Below are 25,718 nucleotides of genomic sequence, written 5' to 3' on the forward strand. Positions count from 1 at the left end.
TTATCCATGACTTGAACTTGTTCTTGCACTATCCAATCTTCAAGGTTTGTTCTTGAAGGTGAACTTTCCATCTTTCTTGAAGGTGAACTTTCCATCACTTAAGATGTTTTGTCTCATCAAAATTTGACAAACAAAAGTGTGCACAACACTTATAATCAAACAAAAGTATGCACAACACTTACAGAAAGTCTAGAGTCTAATTAATTAGTAGATTCTTGAAAATATTCTTCTAATGAATTGATTAATAGAAAATTTAAAAATCAATTGATTCTAGTTCAAAATTCACATCTAACTTATGTTTTGCAAAGTTAACTTGAATTCCTAATTTTAGCTTGATGATTACTTAAAAGTATTAGGAGCTAAGTCTAGAGATTTTTATCTACCTTAAGTATAAAAAGAAGAAGAAAAAGACCAGTTAAAAAATAGTGAAATAAAAAATGGCTACATATGGTATGCATTTTAATGATAAATCAAAGAAAAATAAGGAAAATAATGAAAATAGTGTGAAAGCCATCGATATAAAATCAGAAAAGTTAGAAAATTAAGTAAAATTGAGATAGGTTCGGAATCAATAACTTGTGTTGATCTATTCACTTTGAAGTAATAATTATGGTTAATGTTATGGAAAGAAGGTTAACTCTTATGGATTATAAGTTGGAAATTACTAAGCACATTAGGAACTTGATGTTTGATACATTCTATAAATGGATTATTTAAGGAGAACTTAGTTCAATTGTTTACTAGTAATATTAGGTTCTAGATTATCGATGTTTTATTCTTATATCTTTTGAATTTTACTCATATGTATAGGATTGCACAAAATGTTGTTTTATAAGAAAGGTTTGAAAGTTGGATTTTTGGAAGATTAATTTCTGCATGTTTTGCTCAGTGACTAACAAAATGCTGGTTAGAGGGTGTGTTGAGAGTGAAATATTGTATATTTCCTCATTGTTATAATTTGGTTTTATGAACATAAATGCATTTAATTGATATAATTATACGCGTTTTCTCTTGCGAGGTGATTTTGAGATCTAATGAGAAGATAACACTTAAAGCGATGATTCAATGCTCAAAGGATAACCAAGTGGAAGATTTGATCTATAAGGGTCCGGATTGAAGAATTTAAGTACCAAAGATCCAAAGAAACTAAGTTAGGAAGGAAGAAAAATGAATACTCAAAGTGAAGAAATCGAAAAGTACATAAATCGACACTTCGATGCCATCGATGACACAGTCGATGTCATCGAAGCCACACTCGATCTCATCAAAAAAATCATGAAAATCTTGATTTCGTTGCTGGAGAAATTCATGCACCCTTCGATGCCATCGAAGCTATGTTCAATTCCATCAAAATTGAAAGTGCCCTGGTTTGTCAATTAGTGTGAGTGTTGAGTCAGATAGACTGCAGAGCCTCATAAGAAGATCAATTCAAGCGTCTGCCTCAACCGGGATGTGTGCAAGCTCGCCTTAGGTAAATCTAAGCCTCACATCCCAAGTCCTAAAACACCAGGTATATAAAACCCTTAAAACAAATTAGAACATTATAGGGTTTATAAGTGAGAAACTTTTTCAAAAAATAGAAAATCTTCAAGCTTTCTTGCTCTGTCGATTGTATCGATACACATCTCGATATGCTCGACCTGCGCTGTCGATGTCCTCGATGAACGAATTGATTCTATCGGAATGAGGATAAAATTGTCCAGCAACCACATACTTATCTGGATAGAATTATTGATGTATCGATATACATATCGATATCATCGATATTTGAATCTCGAGCCCATTGAAGGTGGCTCAATAATATCGACAGGCAGATATCCGGCGCCCCTATTTTTACTTAAGAAAATCACATGTGCATCGATATATTGAAGTCGTTCTTGATACCATCGAAGTTCAAATCTCGATGATATCAGAAGGCTCTCGATGTTATCGGTTATAGGTGCCTAAGTTCTCCAGCAATTATTTCAGGATTGATTATCTAAGATCGAGGGGCACTCGATAGAATCGATATTCAAATATCGATGATATCGGTAAGGTTTCGATGGCATCGAACAGGGATAGAAACTGTCCAGCAAGCTTAAACGAAAATCCTTTGGATTTATCGATGCCTCGACACTCTATCGATATCATTGACATTCAAATTTTGATGATCTTGAAGGTCCCTCGATCATTCTTGTAAAACCTGAAATATTTCATAGTAAGTCTCTCTTATTTTCAAGTGTTGATGAATCGAACCTCACATCGATGATATCGGAGTTCAAAATCCGATGACATCGATATGTGTTTCGATTCCCTCGACCAGCTGACAAAAGGTTTCAAAAGCGTATGACATTTGAGCTTGTGTCATCGAGCGGCCAATCGATGCAATCGAGAGTATATGCTCGATGATATCGACCCCGCTCGATGATATCGAACTCTGTCATAAATGTGACCGTTTTATATCCGTTGGAACCTTTTGCCTATATAAAGAGAGCTTGTCTATTGTTGCTGGTAGAGAAAGAAGAGAGTGCTTTTGAGTGTTTTACCTTAGATTATATACCCAAAGCCCTTTCTCTCAACGGAGTTCATCCTCTAATCCACCCTCATCATTGATATTCAATAGTGGATTGGGGAATGAACTTCCACATTCAAGGATCCTCCAGCTATTACCTTAATGGTAAATCATTAAGTTGGGATGCCTTGAATGCATAGATAATTGGAATCGCTCTATCTTCATAATAGGAAAACATTTAGAGAGTAGGATCCCATCATAACCTTGACCCAACTCGTCGCCATATATTGGTACATCATTTGAGTTACGGATCAAGGAAGCAGAAGACTCTTCATCAACAAAGGAGGAGATCTTCGTCAACGTGCTGAATGGGACTCATCCACTTATCTGTAAGTAACTAGAGTCTAGAGGACCCTTTGATCATTCCTCTGTAGGATTGGGTCTAACGTGTTTCTCACCCTTGTAAGCCCTCAAAGGAGGCCTCCGGCGGGAGTGTACGTGATGGGTGCGTTGTGTGGACCCTTGCTTTGTGGAGAGCATAAACATTTGGTTAGGGTTGAACCAGTTAAAACCTTGGGTTTGAGGTAAACCGTGTAAAACCTCTGATATGGTCTTATGGAAATCCTTGGCCATTGTGCCTAAAAGTGGGTGCGTCGTGTTGACCCTTGCTCGTAAGAGCATAAACAGTCAGCCTTAGTGTAGGTTGTAAAGGTTGAAGGTGAACCTGATTTAAAACCTTAGGTTTGAGCTGAACTGTTGTGAAACCTCCTTAGTGAAATCCGGTACACTTAAGGGTTGAGTGCGTTTACCAGGAGTGGAGTAGACAAGTAGTCGAACCACTATAAAAATGACTGTATTTGAGATTGCTATTCTTTTGTTTGTGTGATTTGTTTTAATATTTTTATATCTGAATATCTGGGATCATACCTCACATACTTACACAGTCATATCCATCATAAACTAGTTTGAATATTGTTTACTTCTTAAATAGTTTGTGATTGGATCCTCTACCGGGCTTGGAAGCCAGTAGAGTTACTTTTGAGTAATCTTAACATGTGTTTGTTGTTAGGATTAGTGTAATAGGATTTTAAATAAACTATAAAACCTTAAAAAGTCCTATTCACCCCCCTCTAGGACATATTAACATATTCCTACTTCGACTAAAGCGGTCTTCACCGCAATTTTAAAAACTAAGTTCGATCCCATCGAGAAAATACCAGAATTTGAGAGTTTGTTACTGGACAATTTTCTATTTTCACACGGTTCCTTCTATGGGAGTTCGATGCCATCGAAGATGCGAAAGTTGCATAAATTTAAGGTCAGTTTAAAGTCGGTGCAAATCAAAACTATATAAAGGGACATTTTATGCTTTCTTAGACACGAATTATGGTAGGAGTAGAGCAAAAAGTTGTGGAGCTTTAATGAGTCCTCCCTCCTCTTCAAACCTTCGGTTCTAATTAATTTTTATGTTTGAGTTTTAGTTCAATCATGTCTATGGTTGGTTAATCTCTTAGCTAAAGCTAAGAGGTGAAGCTTGTAGTTCTTCTTAATGTTTAATTTGCTTTGATTCTAGTTATTTGGTTTATATGTTGAACAATTAATTGATATTTGATTTGAATAAAGAAGTATTTTTAGTTTATTTTGATCCATTGTTGACTCCGGGCACTTTGGATCCTTAGAAAGATTGAATATTTTTTTACCTGTTTTGTAAGAGATTGATCCGTAAATTCCACTGATCTATCATTGACTCTGGGCATGATAGATGCTTTGAATATACTACAATCAAGTTGTTAATACTTTATGAGGGAACCAATTCAATGAAAGTTCAAATCTATTTTGATGCAGGAACTAAAGAAAGTAGAAACAGTGAAACTTGACGAGACCATTGAGATTGTTTGTGGTATTTGTGCTAGTAATATACACTCGATGTAGGAGTGTCCTACAATTACTGAGTTTCAAGAGTTGTTACACAAGTAAATTAATGTCGTGAACAATTATCAAAGGCCTTTTAACGCACCCATCTTAAATACGTTTAATTCTAGTTGGCTGAACCACCCAAACTTCAATTGGAGGAATGAGCAAACAGATAATATAGATAGAAATCCTCAAGGGACTTTTCATTCAAGTTTCAACCCATTGCCAAATCAAAAAAGAGTCCAAGAAGATCCGTTTAAAAAACATATGCAAAATCAAGAGCTATTCAATCAGAATACTTTACAAGCAATACAAGACCTTAAGGAAAAAAGGGACTTTTCTAGCTCAACCTCTATTGAACTTGAAACAACAATGTAAGATAAGTGACTCAAGCTCTTTGAATTAGTATGTCGAATAAGCTAAATCCATCACCACTCTTAGAAGTGGAAAAACAATTGACAAGAATATACTAGCGAGGGTTGAGAAGCCCAAGGCCTCGAAGGAATTTGAAAAGAATGATGGAGCTTGAATATGGAGCTTATTGAGACTTAGGTGGGCTATGCATGGAAGAAGACGATTTGGTGAAGCCCCATCGTTAAAACTTCACTTAGATTATTCCTATTTAGTGTAAGATGCATGTCACCTACTATTTGTAATTATGCCTTTTATGTAATTACAATCATCTTCCATCCGTAACTCTCAACTTTTCCATTAAAGAGTGATGAAATTTGGTAGATGTTCGTTATTTTTCATGCTTTTTCCAACGCCCAAATCTGCTCCCTAAGCTCTCAAGGATGGTCCATATGCTCTTTTAATGGCTAGCCACCCCCCGAAAGCCCCCTGGCTTTGTTGCAATGGATGGTAGAGAGTCCGTAGTACTTGAAGTACTGGAGTGATCCAGTAGCCAGGAAGGGGCCTAGAAGTGCTTACTATTACACCACACCACACTTGGCTTTACACATTTATAGAGCTAACCTCTATCAAGTCTTTGTGAATAGAGACGGCATTTGTACTCATCTAATTTAGAAGTTCCCTGGTGGTTTGAACACATAATCAAAGATCATTATACCGATTGGTTTATCCTAATATTTGGATGACCCGTTTGGCGGATTCAAATGCGATGGATGGTTAAATGACATTTTAAGAGTAAGGAAAATGGATGGTTAGTATTTTGGTCATGTATCTAGGTGATTGTATGGTCAGTTTCGTAAACTAATCAACGAAAATGATTCCTTTAACAGGAAAACATTCGTAATGGGTTTAAGAGAGGAAAAGAAAATTCTACGTAATAATCCAGACTATCCAGACCCTAGTATGGGGGATTCAGATTATTATATGTCAACCCCTTCCCATATAGTCGTCGGCTGTACAATGGGGGACCTATATTTGTTTTACTTTATCCAACCTCAACAATCGGAAGAAAACTTCATCGATTCAGCACACAATGCTAGGTAGGCTTGTTACAACTCTTCCTTCCCGGTCCCAGTAGTGTAAGGGAATCTTGCACCTAACTTACTATGCTCACCCCCACCCCACCTATGACAGAAGAGGACTCAATTGGTACTAGTCCAAAAGGGTTCTTTGGAGTATGGGCATCTCCAATTATGGGATCTATGCGCAGGGTGACAATGGTGCACCGTTTTCATTCTCCTCAATCTGTACTATCCAAGTTTGGCCATCCCAAGGCCTCATCATAAACCATTTCACCTGGCATGCTATCGTGTCACTGCCATACGAACCATTCCAAAAATATATGTATATCCATTCTCATGGATGAATGCTTATGTAGCCAAATTACAAAATTATTCTAGTATATTACCATTCATATATGGAGGAATGAAATGATGTTCGCAGGTCTAGTTTTACATTACTAGCCTTGTTAAGGAATAAAATCCAAAACACTGTCTGTGTCCAACCATGACACATTTTCAATCTTCTAGTGTCAAAATCCAAGATTCATAGGCCTACTTGGGCTTTCAACAAAGGTGGCCTATAAGGCTAATGATTTGGCTCGGTCACCTACCCATTGGGCTTGCATCTCACATCACTTTCCTTTTGCCCACTAGTGGGCTTACATAATGCCCAAGTCCATATGTGAGTGTACTCCATCAAGCACCAAATGGCCATGAATTTGATCCACGAAGCATGCCTCAATTTATCCAACTATTATACGATGTTACAATATTATGATTATCCTCAGCAACATACCAAACCTTCATCCATGAGGTCCACATGGTCGGTGTGGTCCAAAATCATGAGTTAAGCATTCATGTGCATTAAGGCTTGGGCTCGACTAAGTGTGGATATGTGGTCATCTAAAAGCACAAGTGACAGACCCTTAGACCATCAAAAGAACTAATACATTACAAATACATTGCCAAATGGGCCAAATAGAAACATAAAATTACATTACACACGTCATCATACAACTGCATCCACATATAAGATAAACAATCACAAAGCATACGTTGAGAAGAGCCCAAGTACTGGCAACACAATAATCAGATGGGTCTAAAGGAGGTTGGATGATTGGCATCCAATCACTGCCGTTTCCTTTGCCGTGGTCCACCTGCACCACTCCCCACAGTCCCAAATGAACCGTTACAAGTATCGACAATAGGGATAAAACAATTTTATCATGGTGGGACCCTCACAGCATGCACCACAGCGTGGACAAACATGCTATACATCAAGTTGTACAGCATGTTGATCCACCAAGAATTCTGGATACGATACATTTACAAACGAGCCACTAAGGCCTGTGACCCATTCTTGTGGCCAGATCGGTCGCAACACTTGGATGGGTCACATACATCATGGTGGGAGTCAATGCCTATGGCCCTTGGAGAGGTCCGGAATCAATGTGGTGTGCGGCCTACAGGGGCACACCTGTTAAGGCAGAACTGGGCCTGCCTGGTTTGCACCGGCCCACTGACTTTCCAATGGACCCTCTTGAGCACAGCACATATATCATAGTGGGACATATTAGTGGACACAAACTTTCATATTAAATGACAATTAAACATTATAGTGGGCCCAACATTCTAATAGTGCCTGTCCAGTCGCAACTTTCCTATGGTGCGTTCCACCTTAGATTTGGGTCTGTTCTGTCCTCATTAGTGATGGTCCACTAGTGGAACAGATGGATAGCGTGGACGTGAAATAGAGGCATGAATTGGAGTCCACAAGGTGGCCCCACACGTTCAGTGGTAAGACGTGCAAGGGCTGCACGCTGTTTGCATTCAGCGTGCAAAGGCGAGCTGTTTCCATTTTTTTTATATTATCAGATGGCTATTGTTTTTTCTGGCCCCTTATCTTTTCTTTTAGTGACCCTTTGAATAGTGGGTAATCAAATCACCACTGTTTCCATTTCGAGTGGCCCACCAGATTTTTGGGTCTGCCTGATTTTGGGAGCCATGGTCTAAAATGATGTGACCCAGCGGATGGGCGGTATGGGGATCAGGGCACACGCATCAGGAGTGGGGTTCACATGATGGGCCCCAAGTCACCCCCCATATATATATGCCCTTGGACGGTTCCACACGATCAGGGGGTCCACATGGTGGGTCCTACGTTGATCCTTTGGTCCACTTCAGACAGTGGACCTTGCCCGAGGTCTAGAAGGTCAAATATAAGGTGGTGGACGCACGGGGGTGGGCTAACTCAAGTTTAGTGATTTCCAATTTGCAGGTTGTGCAGAAATGGGACGGATCAATTTTTATCCCTGATCTGCGGCCACATGGGGACTGCATTCAGAGAGAGGACAACATCTCCTGATAACTCTATATGCGATCTTCAAAACGCCTATGGTAGGGCCTGTTGAATGTGTGCGTAGAAGTGCAAAGCCCAATATGGGTACTTGCAAAAACTGTGCACTTTTTTGTGTGCAGAAATGGCTTGGGCCCAATTTCAGATCTGTTTTTTTTTTTTTTTTTGTCGAGTGGGGCCCACATTTTTCTGCTGAATATGACCCCTTGATATTCCTGCGTACATAATTCAAAATATAAGGTGGGCCCCACTCAAAGCTGGTGTGGAATTAAAGGTGCATGGCCCAATATGAGTATTTACAAAATCTACACAGTTTTTCTGCACAACTAGTGCTGGTCCCATCTTGAACGTTGTGTGCCGATCATGTGGGGGCCTTTATAAGTGGTGTAAGTTTCCATTTCCCTTCTCCTATACGAAGGATACAAAATCCCTGTGGCAGTTCCCTTAGAGAATATTTGTTGGGCCAGCCATGATGGATCAAAATGGGGGTTTGACCTAAAATACAGAATTTCTGTGCTGATATTAAATTCTGGACCGCCATCAAGGGTCTAAAGGAGTCCCATTTCAAAACAAGGTGGCCAAACCTTTTACCACATTTTCTAGTACTTTTAATCCCAAAAATGGGACAAAAAGGCATCTCCAAGGGTGTCTTAAAATGGAGTCCAAAATTGGGCTAGAAAGAACAAAGTTGGAGACTATTCTCGGGACATGACTAGACACCCTGGGGCCCCTCCTTTGATCAGAAAGGTGGGCCCCACACATGAAATCTGAGCCCTTACATTGGGCTCCAAAACCAGTCAAAAGAAAAGAAAAGAAATAGAAAAAGAAAAGGAAGTAGGACGGGAAGGTACACCCATCTCAAGACTTCAAATTTCCTAGCTCCTCTCCTTGCTCCAGTCCTTCCACTCTCTCTTTTCTCTCAAATACTTACAATTTTTCTAGGAAAGTTCTAAACTCTTGATAGGATTTCTCCTTATATAGAGAATTTAGGTGAAATTCATAGTTGGCATTTTCGGGAAATTACATTGGATAGAGTTTGAGTGGATTGGTGACATGACTAAGGGGCTAACATGTATTGGCTCATTGTAGGATAGCTTGGTATGCATTGGTTCATTGAGATGTCTTGTGTGTGTGTGTGTGTGTGTGTGTGAGAGAGAGAGAGAGAGAGAGAGAGAGAGAGAGAGAGAGAGAGTTGTAAGTGGAATGTCTAGGTGGCAGTTTGGTGAGCTTTAATTGGAGAAAAGATGATGGTATGGATGGGTGATGTGGCCAATTCCTCCCCATGCATTGGCCTAGATGAGAGAGATATAATAAGAGTAAGATAGGCCATGATTTGTTGTAAGAAGAATGGGGTATGCAATGATTTGTTTTGGAAGATAATAAGGAGGGGAGAGATAATTAGTGGATGTTTGGTGTACGGCGGCCTAATCCAACCCTAAATGAATGCGGAATTTAAAAGGGACAAATTTATGCAAGTATTAATAATAAAAATTCAACATTATACATCATAAAACAAGAAGGAACTAAGGAAATTTAGCAATGATCACAACCATCCATCACAAACACGCTGTATTGAACCTTAATATATGAATTTAGTTGGATCCAACGACAGATAGGACTTTCATCTCACAATGGGTCCGTTCGACGATCCAAGTAGATTTTCTAATATAGGAAATATGAATTTTCTGGATCGAGAAATCTAAAAAATTCAGAAAAATGGATGGTTCTTTGATTATAGTTAAAATCTAGGCCTTTGGTGATGAGATTTGAAAAAGATTGAAATATATATATGTGAGGATCAAGATCTTACAAGATTTAATGATTTAGGGATCCGCTTCTACATATAAAGAATTTAGAAAAAATAAAGGAAGAAAAGAGATTTAAAGAAAAGAATAGCTTGATTAAAGAAAGAAGATGAGAGAAGGAGAATATGAGAAATCACTTCCTCAGGCCTCACGCCCTCTTCCATGGTAAGTCGAAGATAGAATCATCCGGCCTTGAAGAAGCAAAAGCTTTTTTTTTTTTTTTTTTTTACATAAACATAGCATAACATATATATATTTTTAGGTTTAGGGTAATACACCCTTCTAAATTTGGAATTACATTAAATAACCAAAATACCCTTACTAAAAAAGTTTTTTAAAAAAAGAAATTTGCACAAAAAATTATGTGCACACTATCTTAAAACTCAAATAAATAAAATGTGTATAAAATAAACTCAAGTCCAAGATGCCCAATGGGCCCTGATGATAGCGCAATGAAAGTGGGCTACGAAGATCCAACGGTCTGATCACACCATCATCACAATCCAATGGTCCAAATATCTCCTCTGAGCAACTTATGTACATCACGAATACATGTGTAAGGTCTCTAACCTCTAGAGACTTGACCCGTACTCGTCATTTAACCACATTAACATGGGTAACGCATGCCTCTTGCGTTGATATACTTTAAATGGTCTGATGTTCACATTAACTCCCCTCGGCTGAGAAGAGCTCAAGTCTAGCGAGATAAAATTCTTGTGCCTTTCTAACATATCTGAATCTAGCCTCTGCAACTCCACTTTCATCAACCATGTATAATTGGATGATGGTATGTTCTTCCACTTCACAAAGCACGTCTGAAATCCACCATCTTGAGTAGAAATAATTTGCTCATCCACAATTCCTTCAATTTCTTCTTTTTTCTCAGGTATAGTGGGCATAGGTAGTGTACGTTGGGAATAAATTTTATAAATTGGCCAATTGTTTGGAACAAAATTAAGATATATGGGATGACTTGAATAAGGTATTAGATCCTCCTTATTGAATGTTGATGTAATGACCATGCGAGGTGGAAGATCTATCAATACGGATTGGATCCAATCTATTTCATGGTCGAGCACTGCGTGCTTGTAACTTCTTAACAGTATCTCATGGGAACTGTTCTGGCCTCATCCTAATAATTACATACTTACCCTCATTAAATTCTTAAATTCTATAATGTAAGTCAATTGAAATTATGTATGGTTCATTACTAGCATTTATTCGTCTTCTAATCTCCACATGCAACTCATGAATGTGATGGAAAAATGCATCAGCTAACTCTAAGGGCCTCTAGGTGACTAACATAGGTAACAAATATATGGGCAATTTAAGTTTGTAACCACTAACAATCTTAAATGGATTCATACCCGTATTTCTATTAACTGAACTGTTATATGTAAACTCGGTGTTAGGTAAGACTAAGTCCCAAGTTTTAATGTGTTCATCGGCCAAACATCATAGTAGATTTTTAAGACTTTGATTCACAACCTCAGTTTGCCCATTAGTTTGAGGTTGTAGGCAGACGAGAACTGGAGTCTCATGCCCATCATGTGCCATAATGTCTTCCAAAAATAACTAGTAAACCAAATATCATTGTCAGATATCAAGATCTTAGGCAAACCATGTAATCGAATCACCCCTTCAAAGAAAATCTTAGCCATGTTGAACGCATCTGAGGTTTTTAAACACGAGAGAAAGTGGGTGATTTTGGAGAAACGGTCCACGACCACAAAAATAGAATCATGTTTTTTAATTGTCTTGAGAAGCCCAAGCATGAAATCCACATTGATCTCTTGTCATGGTGCATGTGGCACTGGAAATGGCATGTTCAATCCAGTATTATTCACTTTATGTTTTTCTAGTTGACATGTTTGACATTGCTCTAAAATTTTGGTTACGTCTCGCTTGAGACTTGACCAATAAAATCTATCTTCCACTAGGGCGATGGTCTTATTTCAACCAAAATAGCCAGATATATCTCCATCATGAAGCTCTCAAAGAAAGAAATCCCGGAGGGAAGTGTAAGGAATACAAAGTTGGTCTCCTTTAAAAGGGAAGTTATCTTTGAACATGAAATCACCTGAATTATGCTGGTCACCTAAGAGTGATACTTATGTTCCCCTAAAATCTAAACACATGGAATAGTCTTCTTTTAATTGCTCAAACCCGACAACTTCTACAGTCAAGGAGTTGAGCAACTCTTCTATTAAGGGCATTGACTTGTTTGTTCTCGATCATAAATTTATGTTTCAGGACAAATGAATATTCCTTAAGAAATTTTACCACTTGGCATGCCTTAGGTTGAGCTTCTTTTGAAAATTCAAATACCTCAAAGTATCGTGATAAGAAAATAAGACAAATTTTTGCGGTAGAAGATAATAACACCAATGGTGTAGCGACTGCACTACTGTATAAAATTATTTGTCATAACTGGAATACATTTGTTTTGCCTCATTTAGTTTCTCATTGAAATAGGCAACTGAATGACCCCTCTTAGCTTAGTACTCCTCCTATATCTATGCTTGAAGCATCATTCATATGCTACTTCAAAGACTTTAGAAAAATCTAAAAGACGTATGATGGGAGCCTCTATCATCTTGCCCTTACTATCTTTGAATGCCTTAGTTGTGGCCTTAGACCACATGAACTCCCCCTTTTTAATGCAATCAGTAATGGGAGCCATAATAGTGCTAAATCCTCGAATGAACTGACAATAAAATGTGGTTAAGCCATGAAAACTTCTCACATCATGTATGTTACGCAGTTCAGGCCAGTTAACTAAGGCTTTGACTTTTTTTTTTTAATATGCTCGCATCCCTATAGACGACACTATGAACTCTAAAGAAGACAACCCTATCAGACATGAACGAACATTTTTTAAGGTTCGCATATAACCTCTCTGCCCTAAGGACACTACAGACCTTCCTTAAGTGGTTGAGATGTAACTCTTTAGTGGTACTATATATGAGTATATCATCAAAATAAACCACTAAGAACTTCCTTATGAAGGGTCTCAAAACCTGGGTCGTCATACTTATAAAAGTACTGGGTATATTAGTCAAACCAAAGGGTAACCACTCATACAACACATCATTCGTCTTGAAGGTTGTCTTTCACTCATCTCCTAGGCATATGTGTAACTAGTGATACCCGCTCTTGAGGTTTATCTTGAAACAAATGGTGGACCTGGCCATCATGTCCAATATATCATCAAGCCTCGGTATCGAAAACTGATACTTGACTGTGATCTTATTAATGACCCTCTTGTCCACACACATCTGACATGTACCATCTTTCTTAGGCATTAAAAACATTGATACGGCACATGAAATCATGCTCTCCTAGATGAAACCCTTTTGCAAGAGCTCATCTAGACCCTGGGATGAGATCAATGGCATGTTGGATGTCCCGCATAAGTGGAATCTTATCCGGTAAATTCTGGGGGAACACATCACTATACTCCTATAGAACCGATGTCACCTTAGGGGGTGACTTCTCTAGCCATTAGGGCATATATTGTTGAATCCTCCTTAGTTTCTTTCTTAAACTCGTTTGTATTAATGATATGTAGAGACTTCAAATTGGATTTGCTCTCCTCTTTCCTTCACGCATTCATTTTCACATCCCTAGCATTGTCCATGGGGCTTTTGGGTGGCAACGGATTAATCTTGATTTTCTTACCCTCATACGTGGATGTACACATATTCGAGCAACCAAAAATTGTGACATCTCTATTGTATAACCACAACCTCCCTAGAATGATGTGGCTTACATCCATATGTAAAACATCACATAACAACATGTCTTTATATGAACCGATCTGGACATGGACTAAACACTGCTGGGACAAGAGCATAGAAGACGTGTCAACCCAAGAAACCTTGTAGGGATGAGGGTGTGGGATAGGCTTCAAATCTAAATGAGTGATAGATGAGATCACATTGGTTCAACTACCAGTATCTAAGATGACTTTACAATTTTTGTCACTGCTCTTGATAAACATGTAGAAAATTGTGCTTCTGTGCTAATCATCACTCTCCTTGGCTTGTGCTAAAGCACATCTAACTACAGCTAGTGGTGCTGCCTCTGGTTCTTCTTCTTCATATTTATTAACACCTATCTCTGGGTGATATTCTTCAACTTCATAATCACTCGCGCCATCTACATTTTCATTTAACTCGCCTATGACTAAGCTTTCTCGCAAATCTTTTTCGTGCACTAGTATGCGAAATGACCTGTACCTTCACACTCATAACATCTCAACTGACTACCACTTCCAAGATTGGCACCAAGTACACCTTTTCCCTTATCATCCTTAAGCTTAGGTGGTTTGCACTAACTTGTGCCCTAGGCTGACTTCCAACATTAGGTTTGGTTCCCTGGAAACCAGATCTAACATTAGAGTCTTAGGACTCAAAGTGTCTCGTGACAAGAGACTTTAACTAATGTTGTAACTCCTATACAACTTGGTATGCCTGATCCAAGTCACCCACTACACAGGTCATAAGCTCACACTACAGATCCATGAAAAGACCCACCTTGAAATGCACCAGTGTCACTAAGGGATTCTCCTGGATATCACACAGCATCATGTACTCCTTAAATTTTGCGATGTAATCTGCAACCAGCATAAATCCTTGGCGTAATGCTTGCCACTATTTTAGGAGCTTTTGACAGTAAGAGAGGAATATATTTTTCCTTTAATAGGTCATTCATTTTTACCCAATGCACGACTGTGACACCTCCGGATCTTTTGATGCTACGCTCCGTATTTATCCAAAACAATTTATCTTAACCCACAAGCTTCATCTTTGTAAACCGAACTTGTCGGTTCTCAAACATCTCATACCATTCGAAATAATGGTCTATGTCCGCTAACTAATTAAGAAATGCCTTAGGGTTAAGGCACACATCAAAATTAGGAGCCTTTACTTTAACACTATTTAAGATCCTCTCATCGACATCGTAATAGTCTTGATACTCGACTGCGAGTTGCAGATTTCGCCCCCTTACACAGCCTACCCCTTGGCCACATGCTCCACGACCTCTACCATGTTCTCCTACCCGTTCCTCGACTACTCCCCCTACTTGATACTGATAATCACCTCCAATGTTGGAGGTCTCTCTTACGACCATTTCTATCTAATCCATCCAAGTATTCGTTTTCCTAGATTTTGCCTCAATGGTAGACGAATATTGGTTGATAATGCTCATCATCTCAGTCAACTACTCCATATTTAAGATCGGGTGTAGAGCAAACCCTTTACCAGTTCGAGTGGGCATACACTATAAGACTCAACTTAGGTTTCCTAAAACACGACTATAGGAGACTGTTTTAACACAAGAAAATGGACACTGATGATCCTAACCTCTAGAATGATTTAAATGTGAAAATTTTCATATATAGACTTAGAATGATGAAAGTTTGAAAATTTTATGTTGAGGGTCAAATATTGCATATTAGACCCCAATTATTACTTGGTTTCATGTGCATGATAATGCTTAATGTTTTATTTTAATCATGTTTGTGTTGTAAGGTAAATTCAAGAGCTTGGATTGAAAAGGATACTAAAGGCATGGATTTGATGCTCAAAAATCACCACGGCAAGGGACAGATCTTAGGAGACCGAGATTGAAGAATTCACACACCAAAGATCCGAGGAAACCAAGTGATTGAAGATAAGGAAGCCTGAAAATCATCCTGAATGCAAGATCACAAGGTTTCCACCATCTGTTTGGCACGAAACCTTATATCCGGCCTGATTACCATAAAGTAATCATACACATAAAATTGTAGCCCTTGGATCTTTGTGGAAGTGTTCCAACGGAAAGATCAGCCATAAATCACTGATTTGGGGCCCACCTGATCTTTGGATATGCCTCAATTTTGGAATCAACTCCTTAAACCATATGGAAAATTAGATGGATGGAACAAATCCTTCCCATGATGAATGTGCACAACTTCATGTGCAACTGCAGTGCACCGGTAGTGTAAGCATGGTCAAATCGAGTTTGACCATGCTTTTCAAAAACAGAGAGAGCTCTCCCTCTTTCCTGTTGAAAGACGCTCGAACAGATAACGTCCATTTGGGTAATGTTGTGGGCCACCAAGATTGTTCGTCCGGATGATCTGGATCGTTTATTCGAAGCCCAAAGGCCGTCTAACCAAGACCTAGAGGAGGAAATTTCAAGGAAACAACAAGAATGTTTCCACACATTCAAACGCAGGACGGATGATAGGAAAAAAAAGATCTCATGGGTTGCATCAACGGACTGTAAAAAACATCCATCTCTGACTGAAATTCTGAGGTGAATCCAATGGACTAAGTGGATTTCCTCGCCAGCTCCAATCATGGGCCCACCAAGCATCATAATGCAAGATCGTGCACAGGTGGGTGCGAACACAATTCACGGACGCCGTTCGGCCATTGTGGGCTGTTGCGCGATCACGGTCACGGTCAGATCAATGATCCAGACCGTCCATAAGTTGGGGGTTTCGACCCTTCCTATGCAGTCTGATTGAGAGAATTGGATGACCTTTCTTCCCAAAATTGGATTAAATGCAACCCGTTTTTGCGGTTTCGCTGCTCAGGAGCACGGGTGTGAAAGTAGAGTCGGTTCTCCAATTCTAACCGACCTATGAACGACATGCTTATAAAGTGGAGAGAAAGAGGGCCGGCTAGTCATCTATCTAGCCGAGGACAGACGTGAAGAAGAAATAGACGAGAGAGAGAGAGAGAGAGAGAGAGGGGGGGGGGGACGACTGGCAAAGAGTTTTTTTCCTTAGTAGTTTCTTCCCTTGATTTTTATTCTAAGAGATATTAGTCCAATCATGTCTATGATTGGCTAAACCTCTTAGCTAGGGCTAAGAGAGCTTGTAGCGTGATGGGATCTTTCCTATTGCTTTGATTCATGTTTAAGTTGAACTATCTTTGATTCTAGTTTAATTATAAGGAATATTTGCACTTTTTAATGGTTTGTTGTGACTTGAATTACAATGAATCTGTGATAGCTTTGAGTATGTCCTTTTCATTATCGAGGTTGTGAATTTAAGAAACCCTGTTGTTCCCCATTGTCCCCCGGGCATGGTTGGATGATGGAATCCTTCCTAACTCTCACAATCCTCTCAGGTTGGTTGTGAATTGGTAAAATTCTATTGTTTGCTTTGTCTCATGGGCATGGTTTAGTGATGGAGTCACTTCTAGTTCTCACACCTCTCATCCATTGTGAACTAGATCAAAGGATGTTCAAAATTGATTTTTAACAAATTATCTTCCAATTGGATGAAGATGGGACCCTGATTCCAGTTGTGTTCGTGAATCTTACATAGATCTCCCTGATCTCTACAAGTGGATCCTTGGAAACCCTAGTTTCCCACCATTGAATTTACAAGTTTTAGTTAAATAATTTACAATTACTCACTTAAAATTTTCAAATTTAGATTTTCATCTTCTTCTAGTTCTAGTTGCTCTCAGAAGACACATAAGTTCAGTCCCTGTGGATTCCACCTTGGTCTTACCGAGATTATTACTACATTGCGAACCTACACTTGGGATTGTGAACAAGTTTTTGGCGTCGTTGCTGGGGACTAATGGTTGCATTTATCTAAGATTAGCTAGTTTTGGGATTAGTTTAAGAGTAGGTTTTTATATTTTTTAATTTTAAAATTAGGTTTTTTTGTTTAATTTTAGAAACTAACCTAAGTTTCTTGTTTTATAAGATCCTGATATAGACTTTCTAAATTGGTAATCTCTTTCTAATTTTTCTGTTTTTTGTTAGGGTTTGTTTTCTATTTTTGGAAACTTTCTAATTCTAGGATTTTTTTTTTTAATTTTTAGGAACTGGTTAATTTTGTTTTGTTTTGCAGGATTTTAATTAGGAACTTCTAATTTAGTAACTTCTTTCTAATTCCCTTTTTCTTTTTAGATTTCTATTTCCTTTCTCTCTTTTAGGTTTAGGGTTGAATATGAATTTGAGGGCTAAGAGTGTTCCATGCACAAGTGGGTCCGTGATAACACTCGACGTCTTTTGAGTGAAGGAGGATTGGTTGAGGGGTTATCTATCCATCGCAGGATTAGGCACCACTCAAGATCCTCAGAGTTAATTGAAGTGATGGTCGCAAATCAACCGGTAAATCAACAACCTCAACCTAGGGCTGAGGAAGTCTAGGATGAGAATGAGGTACATCAAGCACCCCCGCCTCGTACTTTACGAGTTTGTTCACAACCGGTGGGGGTGAGTACACCCTCATGCATGGTTTTTTTAAAAAATACGGGACACATGGATATCAAGCTAGGGGTGATCCAATTCCTTCCAAAATTTCATGGGCTTGAATATGAAAATCCGTATCTACACTTGGAAGAGTTTGATGAAATCATAGGCACTCTATATTTTCCTAATGTGTCTGATGACACAGTCAAGCTAAAACTCTTTCCTTTTTCTTTAAAAGAGAAAGCTAAGACGTGGTTGCATTCAGTACGCCCTCGATCTATTAGTAGATGGAATAACATGATAAGGGAGTTCATAAAGAAATTTTTTCCATACCATAAGACGAACACCCTTAGAAAGTCGATTATGAACTTCACCCAAAAGGAAGATGAAACATTCTTCCAATGATGAGAGCGATTTAAGGATCTTGTCAGTTCATGCCCACAACACGATTTTGAAACATGGTGCATTACAAACTTTTTCTATGATAGACTGACATCTCCCACGTGCCAATTAGTTGAGACAATGTGTAATGGGGAATTCATGAATAAAAGTTTCAACGATGTGTGGGACTACTTTGATAAGCTTACTGAAAACACGTAATCATGGGACATTTATCCAAAATCAAGCACCATGTCTAGGCCAATTCAATCCAAAGAGAGGGGTGGAATGTATCTCTTAAAAGAGGACGATGATATCAATACTAAAGTGGCTAATCTCACTCAAAAACTCGAGGCCATGGAATTAAAGAAGGATAAGCTTAAAGAAACTGTTTGCGGTATTTGTGCTTGCAACATTCACACAACTGAAAATTGTCTAACGATACCTGCCTTTCAAGAGGTGTTGAATGAGTAATCCAATGTCGTGAACAACTACTAAAGACCTTTCAATGGACCTACCTCTAATACATACCATCCTAGTTGGAGGAATCATCCAAACTTCAGTTGGAGGAATGGACAAATGGCTACCCCTCAAGGTTTTTTCAACCAAATTCCAAATCAAGAGAAACCTTAAGAGGTTCGGGTTCTAAAACATCTTCAAAAGCAAGAGCTTTTCAATCAGGGGATGTTATAAGCCTTTCAAGACCTTACAAAAGCCATACAAGGGCTTGACTCAAGGAATATGATTGGGAATAAGGGGAGTCTTCCAGCTCAACCTCTTCCCAATCCAAAACAACAATATGAAGTTAGCGATCCGAGCTCTTCAACCCAAATGGAGCAAGATAAATTTATCACTACTCTTAGGAATGGGAAGACCATTGACAAAACCATTCCGGTTAGTGTTGAAAAGCCCAAGGACCCGGAAGAGGACAACAGTGATAGACCTAACATCGTTCCATAAAAATTAGAATCGAAACTTTAAGGCAAGCCGGTTGCCCCATTTCCCCAATGGTTGGTTGCACAAAATCTCTCTCTAACTCTCAGGACATTTTAGAGATGTTGAAATAAGTGAAGGTCAATATTCCTCTACTGGATGCGGTTAAATAAATACCTTCATATGCCAAATTTCTAAAAGACTTATGTACGACCAAAAGACGGCAAAATATTCAAAAGAAAATCTTCTTAACTGAAAAAGTGAGTGCCATCCTAATGCAAGATGTGCCCACAGAAATTCAAAGATCCCGATAGCCCAACTATACATTGTGTAATTGGGAACTACCGAATTGAGCATGTACTTCTTGACTTAGGAGCAAACGTAAATCTGATTCCCTACTCGGTCTAAAAATAGTTAGGTTTGGGTGAATTGAAACCCACCTTAACCACATTACAACTTACTGATCGCTCAGTTCATGTACCGAGAGGGATAATTGAGGATGTGTTGGTCCAGGTTGACAGATTCCACTATCTGGTAGATTTTATCATCCTGGATACAGAACCCATCAGTAACATGAGCACTCAAATTCCTGTCATTCTTGGTCGCCCATTCCTTGACACTTCAAATGCAATCATTAATTGTAGGAATAGAGTTATGAGTATGTCTTTTGGGAATATGACATTGGAATTGAATACCTTTTTCAACACAGAAAAACAGTTAGAGGATGATGACAATTTTCAAGACATTAATATGATTGACTCTTTCGTGCAAGATAAAACTCTAATGACCTATTCCTTTGACCCTCTAAAGACGTGCTTGGCCCACTCCCATGATTTAGATGATGATATGATTAAGGAGACAGGTGCCATGCTTGATACTGTGCTAGTACTTGAAGTTAACCGATGGAGGCCATGATTTGAAGAATTACCCCAAACCAATGAAGGGCTTTTACCGTCTAACCTCAAGGCACCGAAGCTTGACCTAAAACCTTTGCCCTCTAATTTGAAATATGTTTATTTAGGTCAAGATGAGACATACCCAGTGGTGATTTCATCCCACCTTGAGCAAAAACATGAGAGTATGCTCATCTCTACTCTCATTGAGCATAAGGGAGCACTTGGATGGTTGATTGTGGACCTCAAGGGAATTGACCCTTCAATTTGTACTCACCGCATTTATCTTGAGGATAATGTAAAAACGTCTCATCAATCACAACGTAGACTAAATCCAAACATGAAGGAAGTGGTTAAGGTCGATGTTCTTAAACTATTGGATATGGGTATCGGATACCCAATATCTGATAGTCAATGGGTGAGTCCAACTCAGGTGGTTCCTAAGAAGTCTGGAATCACCATCGTAGCCAATGCTAACAATGAACTTGTGCCAAGTAGAGTTACTACTGGTTGAAGAATGTGCATTGACTACAGAAAATTGAATACCTTCACGATGAAAGACCACTTTCCCTTGCCCTTTATTAATCAAATTTTGGAAAGGCTAACTGGTCATTCTTATTAATGTTTCCTTGACGGATATTCGTGATACCATCAGATCGAGATAGCCCTTGAAGATCAAGAAAAGACCACGTTCACATGTCCTTTTGGTACCTTTGCTTACCAAAAGATGCCATTTGGACTGTGCAATGCTCCCGCCACCTTTCAATGATGTATGATGAGTATTTTTTCTAATATGGTGGGGCAATATCTAGAGGTCTTTATGGATGATTTCTCGATTTTTGGTCCATTCTTTAGAAAATGCTTGAAAAATTTGAAAAATGTGCTGAAGTGATGTGAGGAAAAGAATTTGGTACTCAATTGGGAGAAGTGTCATTTCATGGTTCGTAAGGGAATTGTCCTTGGACATATCATCTCGTCTAAGGGAATTAAGGTAGATAAGGCTAAAATTGATCATATCTCTAACCTACCTCTACCTAAGAACATACGAGACGTGTGATCCTTCTTAGGATACGCCAGTTTTTACAGGAGATTCATTACAAGACCCATATCTTAGAATGTACTATTCCATAGGCTTCCGCGATCCTCCCGGTTGAATTCAGGCAACCCTCGACCTGTATCTAACATTTGTGTGTGATCCTAAACTAAGCCCTGTGTACCATAGTTAGCTCGACCCAAAACTTGTACCTTAGTACCGCGTCGTCGCCGCGGTTCCAACACCACGTCTCATGCGCCAATGCGATACCCAGGTTAGGAAATATGGGCCTGCGTTCATTCTGAAGAAACACCGTGCATTGTGAATTTTGAGAGAATCTCTATGACCCGTAACTCAATCAAGTCAAGTATACCCTCCATACCCAATGCCACCTCACCTTATCCCAAGTACATGCATCCATTCCCTCGTTTCCTCAAGTCAACACTCTCTCTCCCCACCCATTCCACCTTTACACCAAATTCAAAACAACTCATACTTCCCATTCCCATTTCTTACAACACCCACTCCATCCATCCATCACTTCTCTCTCTCTCTCTCTCTCTCTCTCTCTCTCTCTCATTTCTAACTTCACTCTCTAATTCCCAAGAGGAAGCACCCAACGTCCAAGCTCCCCAAGCTCTCCCAAAAAAAAAAAACAAGTGTGGTCCACTTTCCCGCGCTCTCTTCTCTCACTCAACCCTTCATTCTTCATCAACCTCTATCAAAATTGAAGGCACGGAGCATATGAGTCCAAGGAGCTAAAGAATAAGGCCGATAAGTGGGTGATCCACCATTGATTTCGATTTCTAGGGGCCCAATCATTGTGGGACCCACTTGATGTATGCATTGTATTAGGGAGGGCCCAATAGTGGTGGGGTCCCTCCCCTTCTCATTTTTCTCTCTCTTATGGATGACGGTGTGTGTGTGTGGCCCACCATGAAGTATGTACTTTATCTATGCCGTCCATCGAGTGGCCCACATGGCAATCTGTTTGGACGGGCCCGAATGAAGGAAAACACAAGTATCAGTTTGATCCAGAGATGATGTAGGCCACACGTGTGGACCCCACCATGATGTATGTCTATATTATGAGGCAGCAGGGACGGGGCCCATCTCCACATGTGCTGCATGTGTGGAGATGGGCCCACATCAGTGCAGCCACCTCCCAACGGTCCTCTACCCGGCGTCTAGACCCTCTGGACGCTGGATGCCTTAAGATTATAATATAATATTATAATATTATAATAATATAACAAGTATTTATTATATTATATTATATTATATAATATATTATATTTAATATAAGGATCCTATGGTGGGCCACTCCCACGTGGACCCACCTTTAATATGGAATCAACACCGTCCAAATGGATCTAGATGGTGAGTATAGGCAGCATTCTACCATTATACAAGTATAATATATATAATATAATATTATATAATATATATTATATTAATGGTATTGTATTGGTGGGCCACTACGTGGACCGTACCATGATGTATGATCATATCTGCACCGTCTAGTTGCTGGACGGTGCAACAGATATGTTATTTAGACCGTCCATCCAATGGACACGGCCATGGACCCCCCATGATGCATGCGTTGAATCCTTGCAATCCAAGGGCCACCATGATGTATGGGTTTTGGCCACCCCGTCCAGTTTGTTGGACGGGCGGGGCCCACCTAATGGATGTATTTCATCCACACCGTTCATCCTTTTGGCAAGACCATTCCAAGGCTTGAGGCTAATAATAAGATAGATCCAGTTATTAAGTGGACCACACTATAGAAAATAGTGGATTGAACGCCCACCATTGACACCCCTTCTGGGATATGATATTTGTTTTTCCTCTAAATCTAGGTCTTTATGACCTTATGAACAGACTGGATGGAAAATAAATACTATGGTGGGGCCCACCGGAATTCAACGGTGGAAATCATTATCACCACTGCCATTTATGTTATGGTCCAGATGATCCTTGGGATATGATTCACTTTGTGATAAATGCTCTAAAATGATCTTTAACAATGGATGAATGGTGTATTGGAATCAGCCCATTTGATTCGGCCCATTCGTCTCGGCCCATTTGATTCGACCCATTTGAATCAGCCCATTTGAATCGGCCCATTTGAATCAGCCCATTTGATATGGCCCATTCAACTCGGCCCATTTGATTCGGCCCATTCGACTTGGCCCATTGGATTCGGTCAATTTGATTCGGCCCATTTAATTCGGCCTATTTGATTTGGCTTATTTGACTCGGCCCATTTGATTCGGCCCATTTGATTCGGCCCATTCGACTTGGCTCATTTGACTCGGCCCATTTGATTCGGCCCATTTGACTTGACTTATTTGACTTGGCCCATTTGATTTGGCCCATTTGATCTGGCCCATTCAACTTGGCCCATTTGAATCGGCCCATTGATTCGGTCCATTTGAATTGGCCCATTTGATATGGCGCATTTGATTCGACCCATTTGATTTGGCTCATTCGACTTGGCCCATTTGATTCAGCCTTTTGATTCGACCCATATGACTTGGCCCATTTGATTCGGCTCATTTGATACGGCCCATTCGACTTGGCCCATTTGATTTAGCCCATTGATTTGGCCCATTTGATTCGGTCCATTGATTCAACCTATTTGATTTAGTCCATTTGATTCGGCCCATTTGATATGGCCCGATGTGATATATATATATATATATATATATATATATATATATATATATTGGCTCATGAGTGAGCCACGAGCTCACCATATCTTTAGCTTTGTGTGGGCCACTCCTTGAGAGTGATGTTGGTTAAATGTCCACATCGATGGGCAATGATGGTTAAACGTCTATATTATGACCTTCCCTTAGGCCGATTATCGAGGCCGATTCCGATTGTCGAGTCCGAGGCTGATTCCGATTCCAATTGTCGAGGCTGATTGTTGAGGCCGATTTCGATTCCGATTGTTGGCTAATTCTAATTTCGATTGTTGAGGCTGATTTCGATTTCGATTATCGAGGCCAATTCCAATTGTCGAAGCCGATTATTGAGACTGATTCCGATTGTTGAGGCCGATTTTGATTCTAATTATCGAGGCCAGTTTCGATTGTCGAGGCCAATTTTGATTGTTGAGGCCGATTTCGATTCCGATTATCGAGGTCGATTCCGATTGTCGAGGTTAATTATCGAGGCCTATTCTGACTGTCAAGGCCGATTATCGAGACTGATTCCGATTGTTGAGGCCGATTCCAATTGTTGAGGCCGATTTATAGGCCGATTGTCGAGGTCAATTATTAAGGTTGATTCCGATTGTTGAGGCCAGATATCGAGGCTGATTGTGGTGGCCCAATGTGATGATATGCGGCCCGTATTTGAGGTCCATTGTGATGTGCATTTGGCGGTGTTTGAGGCCTAATGTGATGTATATGCGGCCCGTATTTGAGGCCCGTTGTGATATGTATTCAGCCCGTGTTTAAGGCCCAATGTGATGTATATGAGGCCTATATGATGAGGCCCATTATGATGCATTTGAGGGCTAGGTGATGGAGCCCATTGTGATGTATGTTAGGCTCATGTGAAAGGCCCATCGTGATGTGCATTAAGCTCTTGAGTGAGGCCCATTGTCACGCCCCAAACTCGGAAATTGGGCTCACAAAATTTTCGATCGCCTAATCCAGTACTGACAACCTCCGTAGTACCCCATTCTTGGCACCCGGTGTCCATACGCCAGATTTTCGATCCTGGTATCCTATAAGGAGGATTTTCCAATGTACATTTAACTCGTAATAAGCTTAACCACAAGTATACCCAAATCACAAAGGCAACATGATCATCACATATCCACTAATATAAACATTTGAAAACAATACTGAAAGGGAAATACATATATCGAAGTCAAAGCTCCAGAAGACTGCTGCATGCTCCATGCTCGACGCTGCTGCAACCTAACACTACCTGCACGCATCTATCGTGCATAAGCTTATAGAAAGCTTAGTGGGTGGTGAAAATGTGTGTGCAAGAGAAGTGCCGAGTATACAATACAATGCCATAAATCATACAATATCGAAATAGGTGGAAATAATGATAAGATCATGAATCATACGATATCAGAGTAAGCGAAAATATAATGATAAGTCCATGAGTGCCATCAGCCGTACCAAGACTATGCGATGCAAGGTATAAATGCTAACTGCCATATTAATGCAGAAACATGGCAACCCAAAATGCTAAATGCTACGGATGCAATGCAATATGCGGTGCGAATGAAATGAACAAACTGGAGTGAATTCGGGATGATA

General features: G+C 39.6%; 1 non-coding gene across 1 annotated transcript; it reads right to left on the bottom strand.

The window, feature by feature from the left end:
- Positions 1-18,534: 18,534 nt before the first annotated feature.
- LOC131247616 (small nucleolar RNA R71) lies at positions 18,535-18,641 on the bottom strand. The gene has a single exon (XR_009171893.1). It is a non-coding gene; the product is annotated as a small nucleolar RNA R71 (small nucleolar RNA).
- Between the last annotated feature and the right edge of the window lie 7,077 nt (positions 18,642-25,718).

This window comes from Magnolia sinica, chromosome 5, assembly GCF_029962835.1.
Source record: "Magnolia sinica isolate HGM2019 chromosome 5, MsV1, whole genome shotgun sequence".
Classification (NCBI taxonomy): Eukaryota; Viridiplantae; Streptophyta; class Magnoliopsida; order Magnoliales; family Magnoliaceae; genus Magnolia; species Magnolia sinica.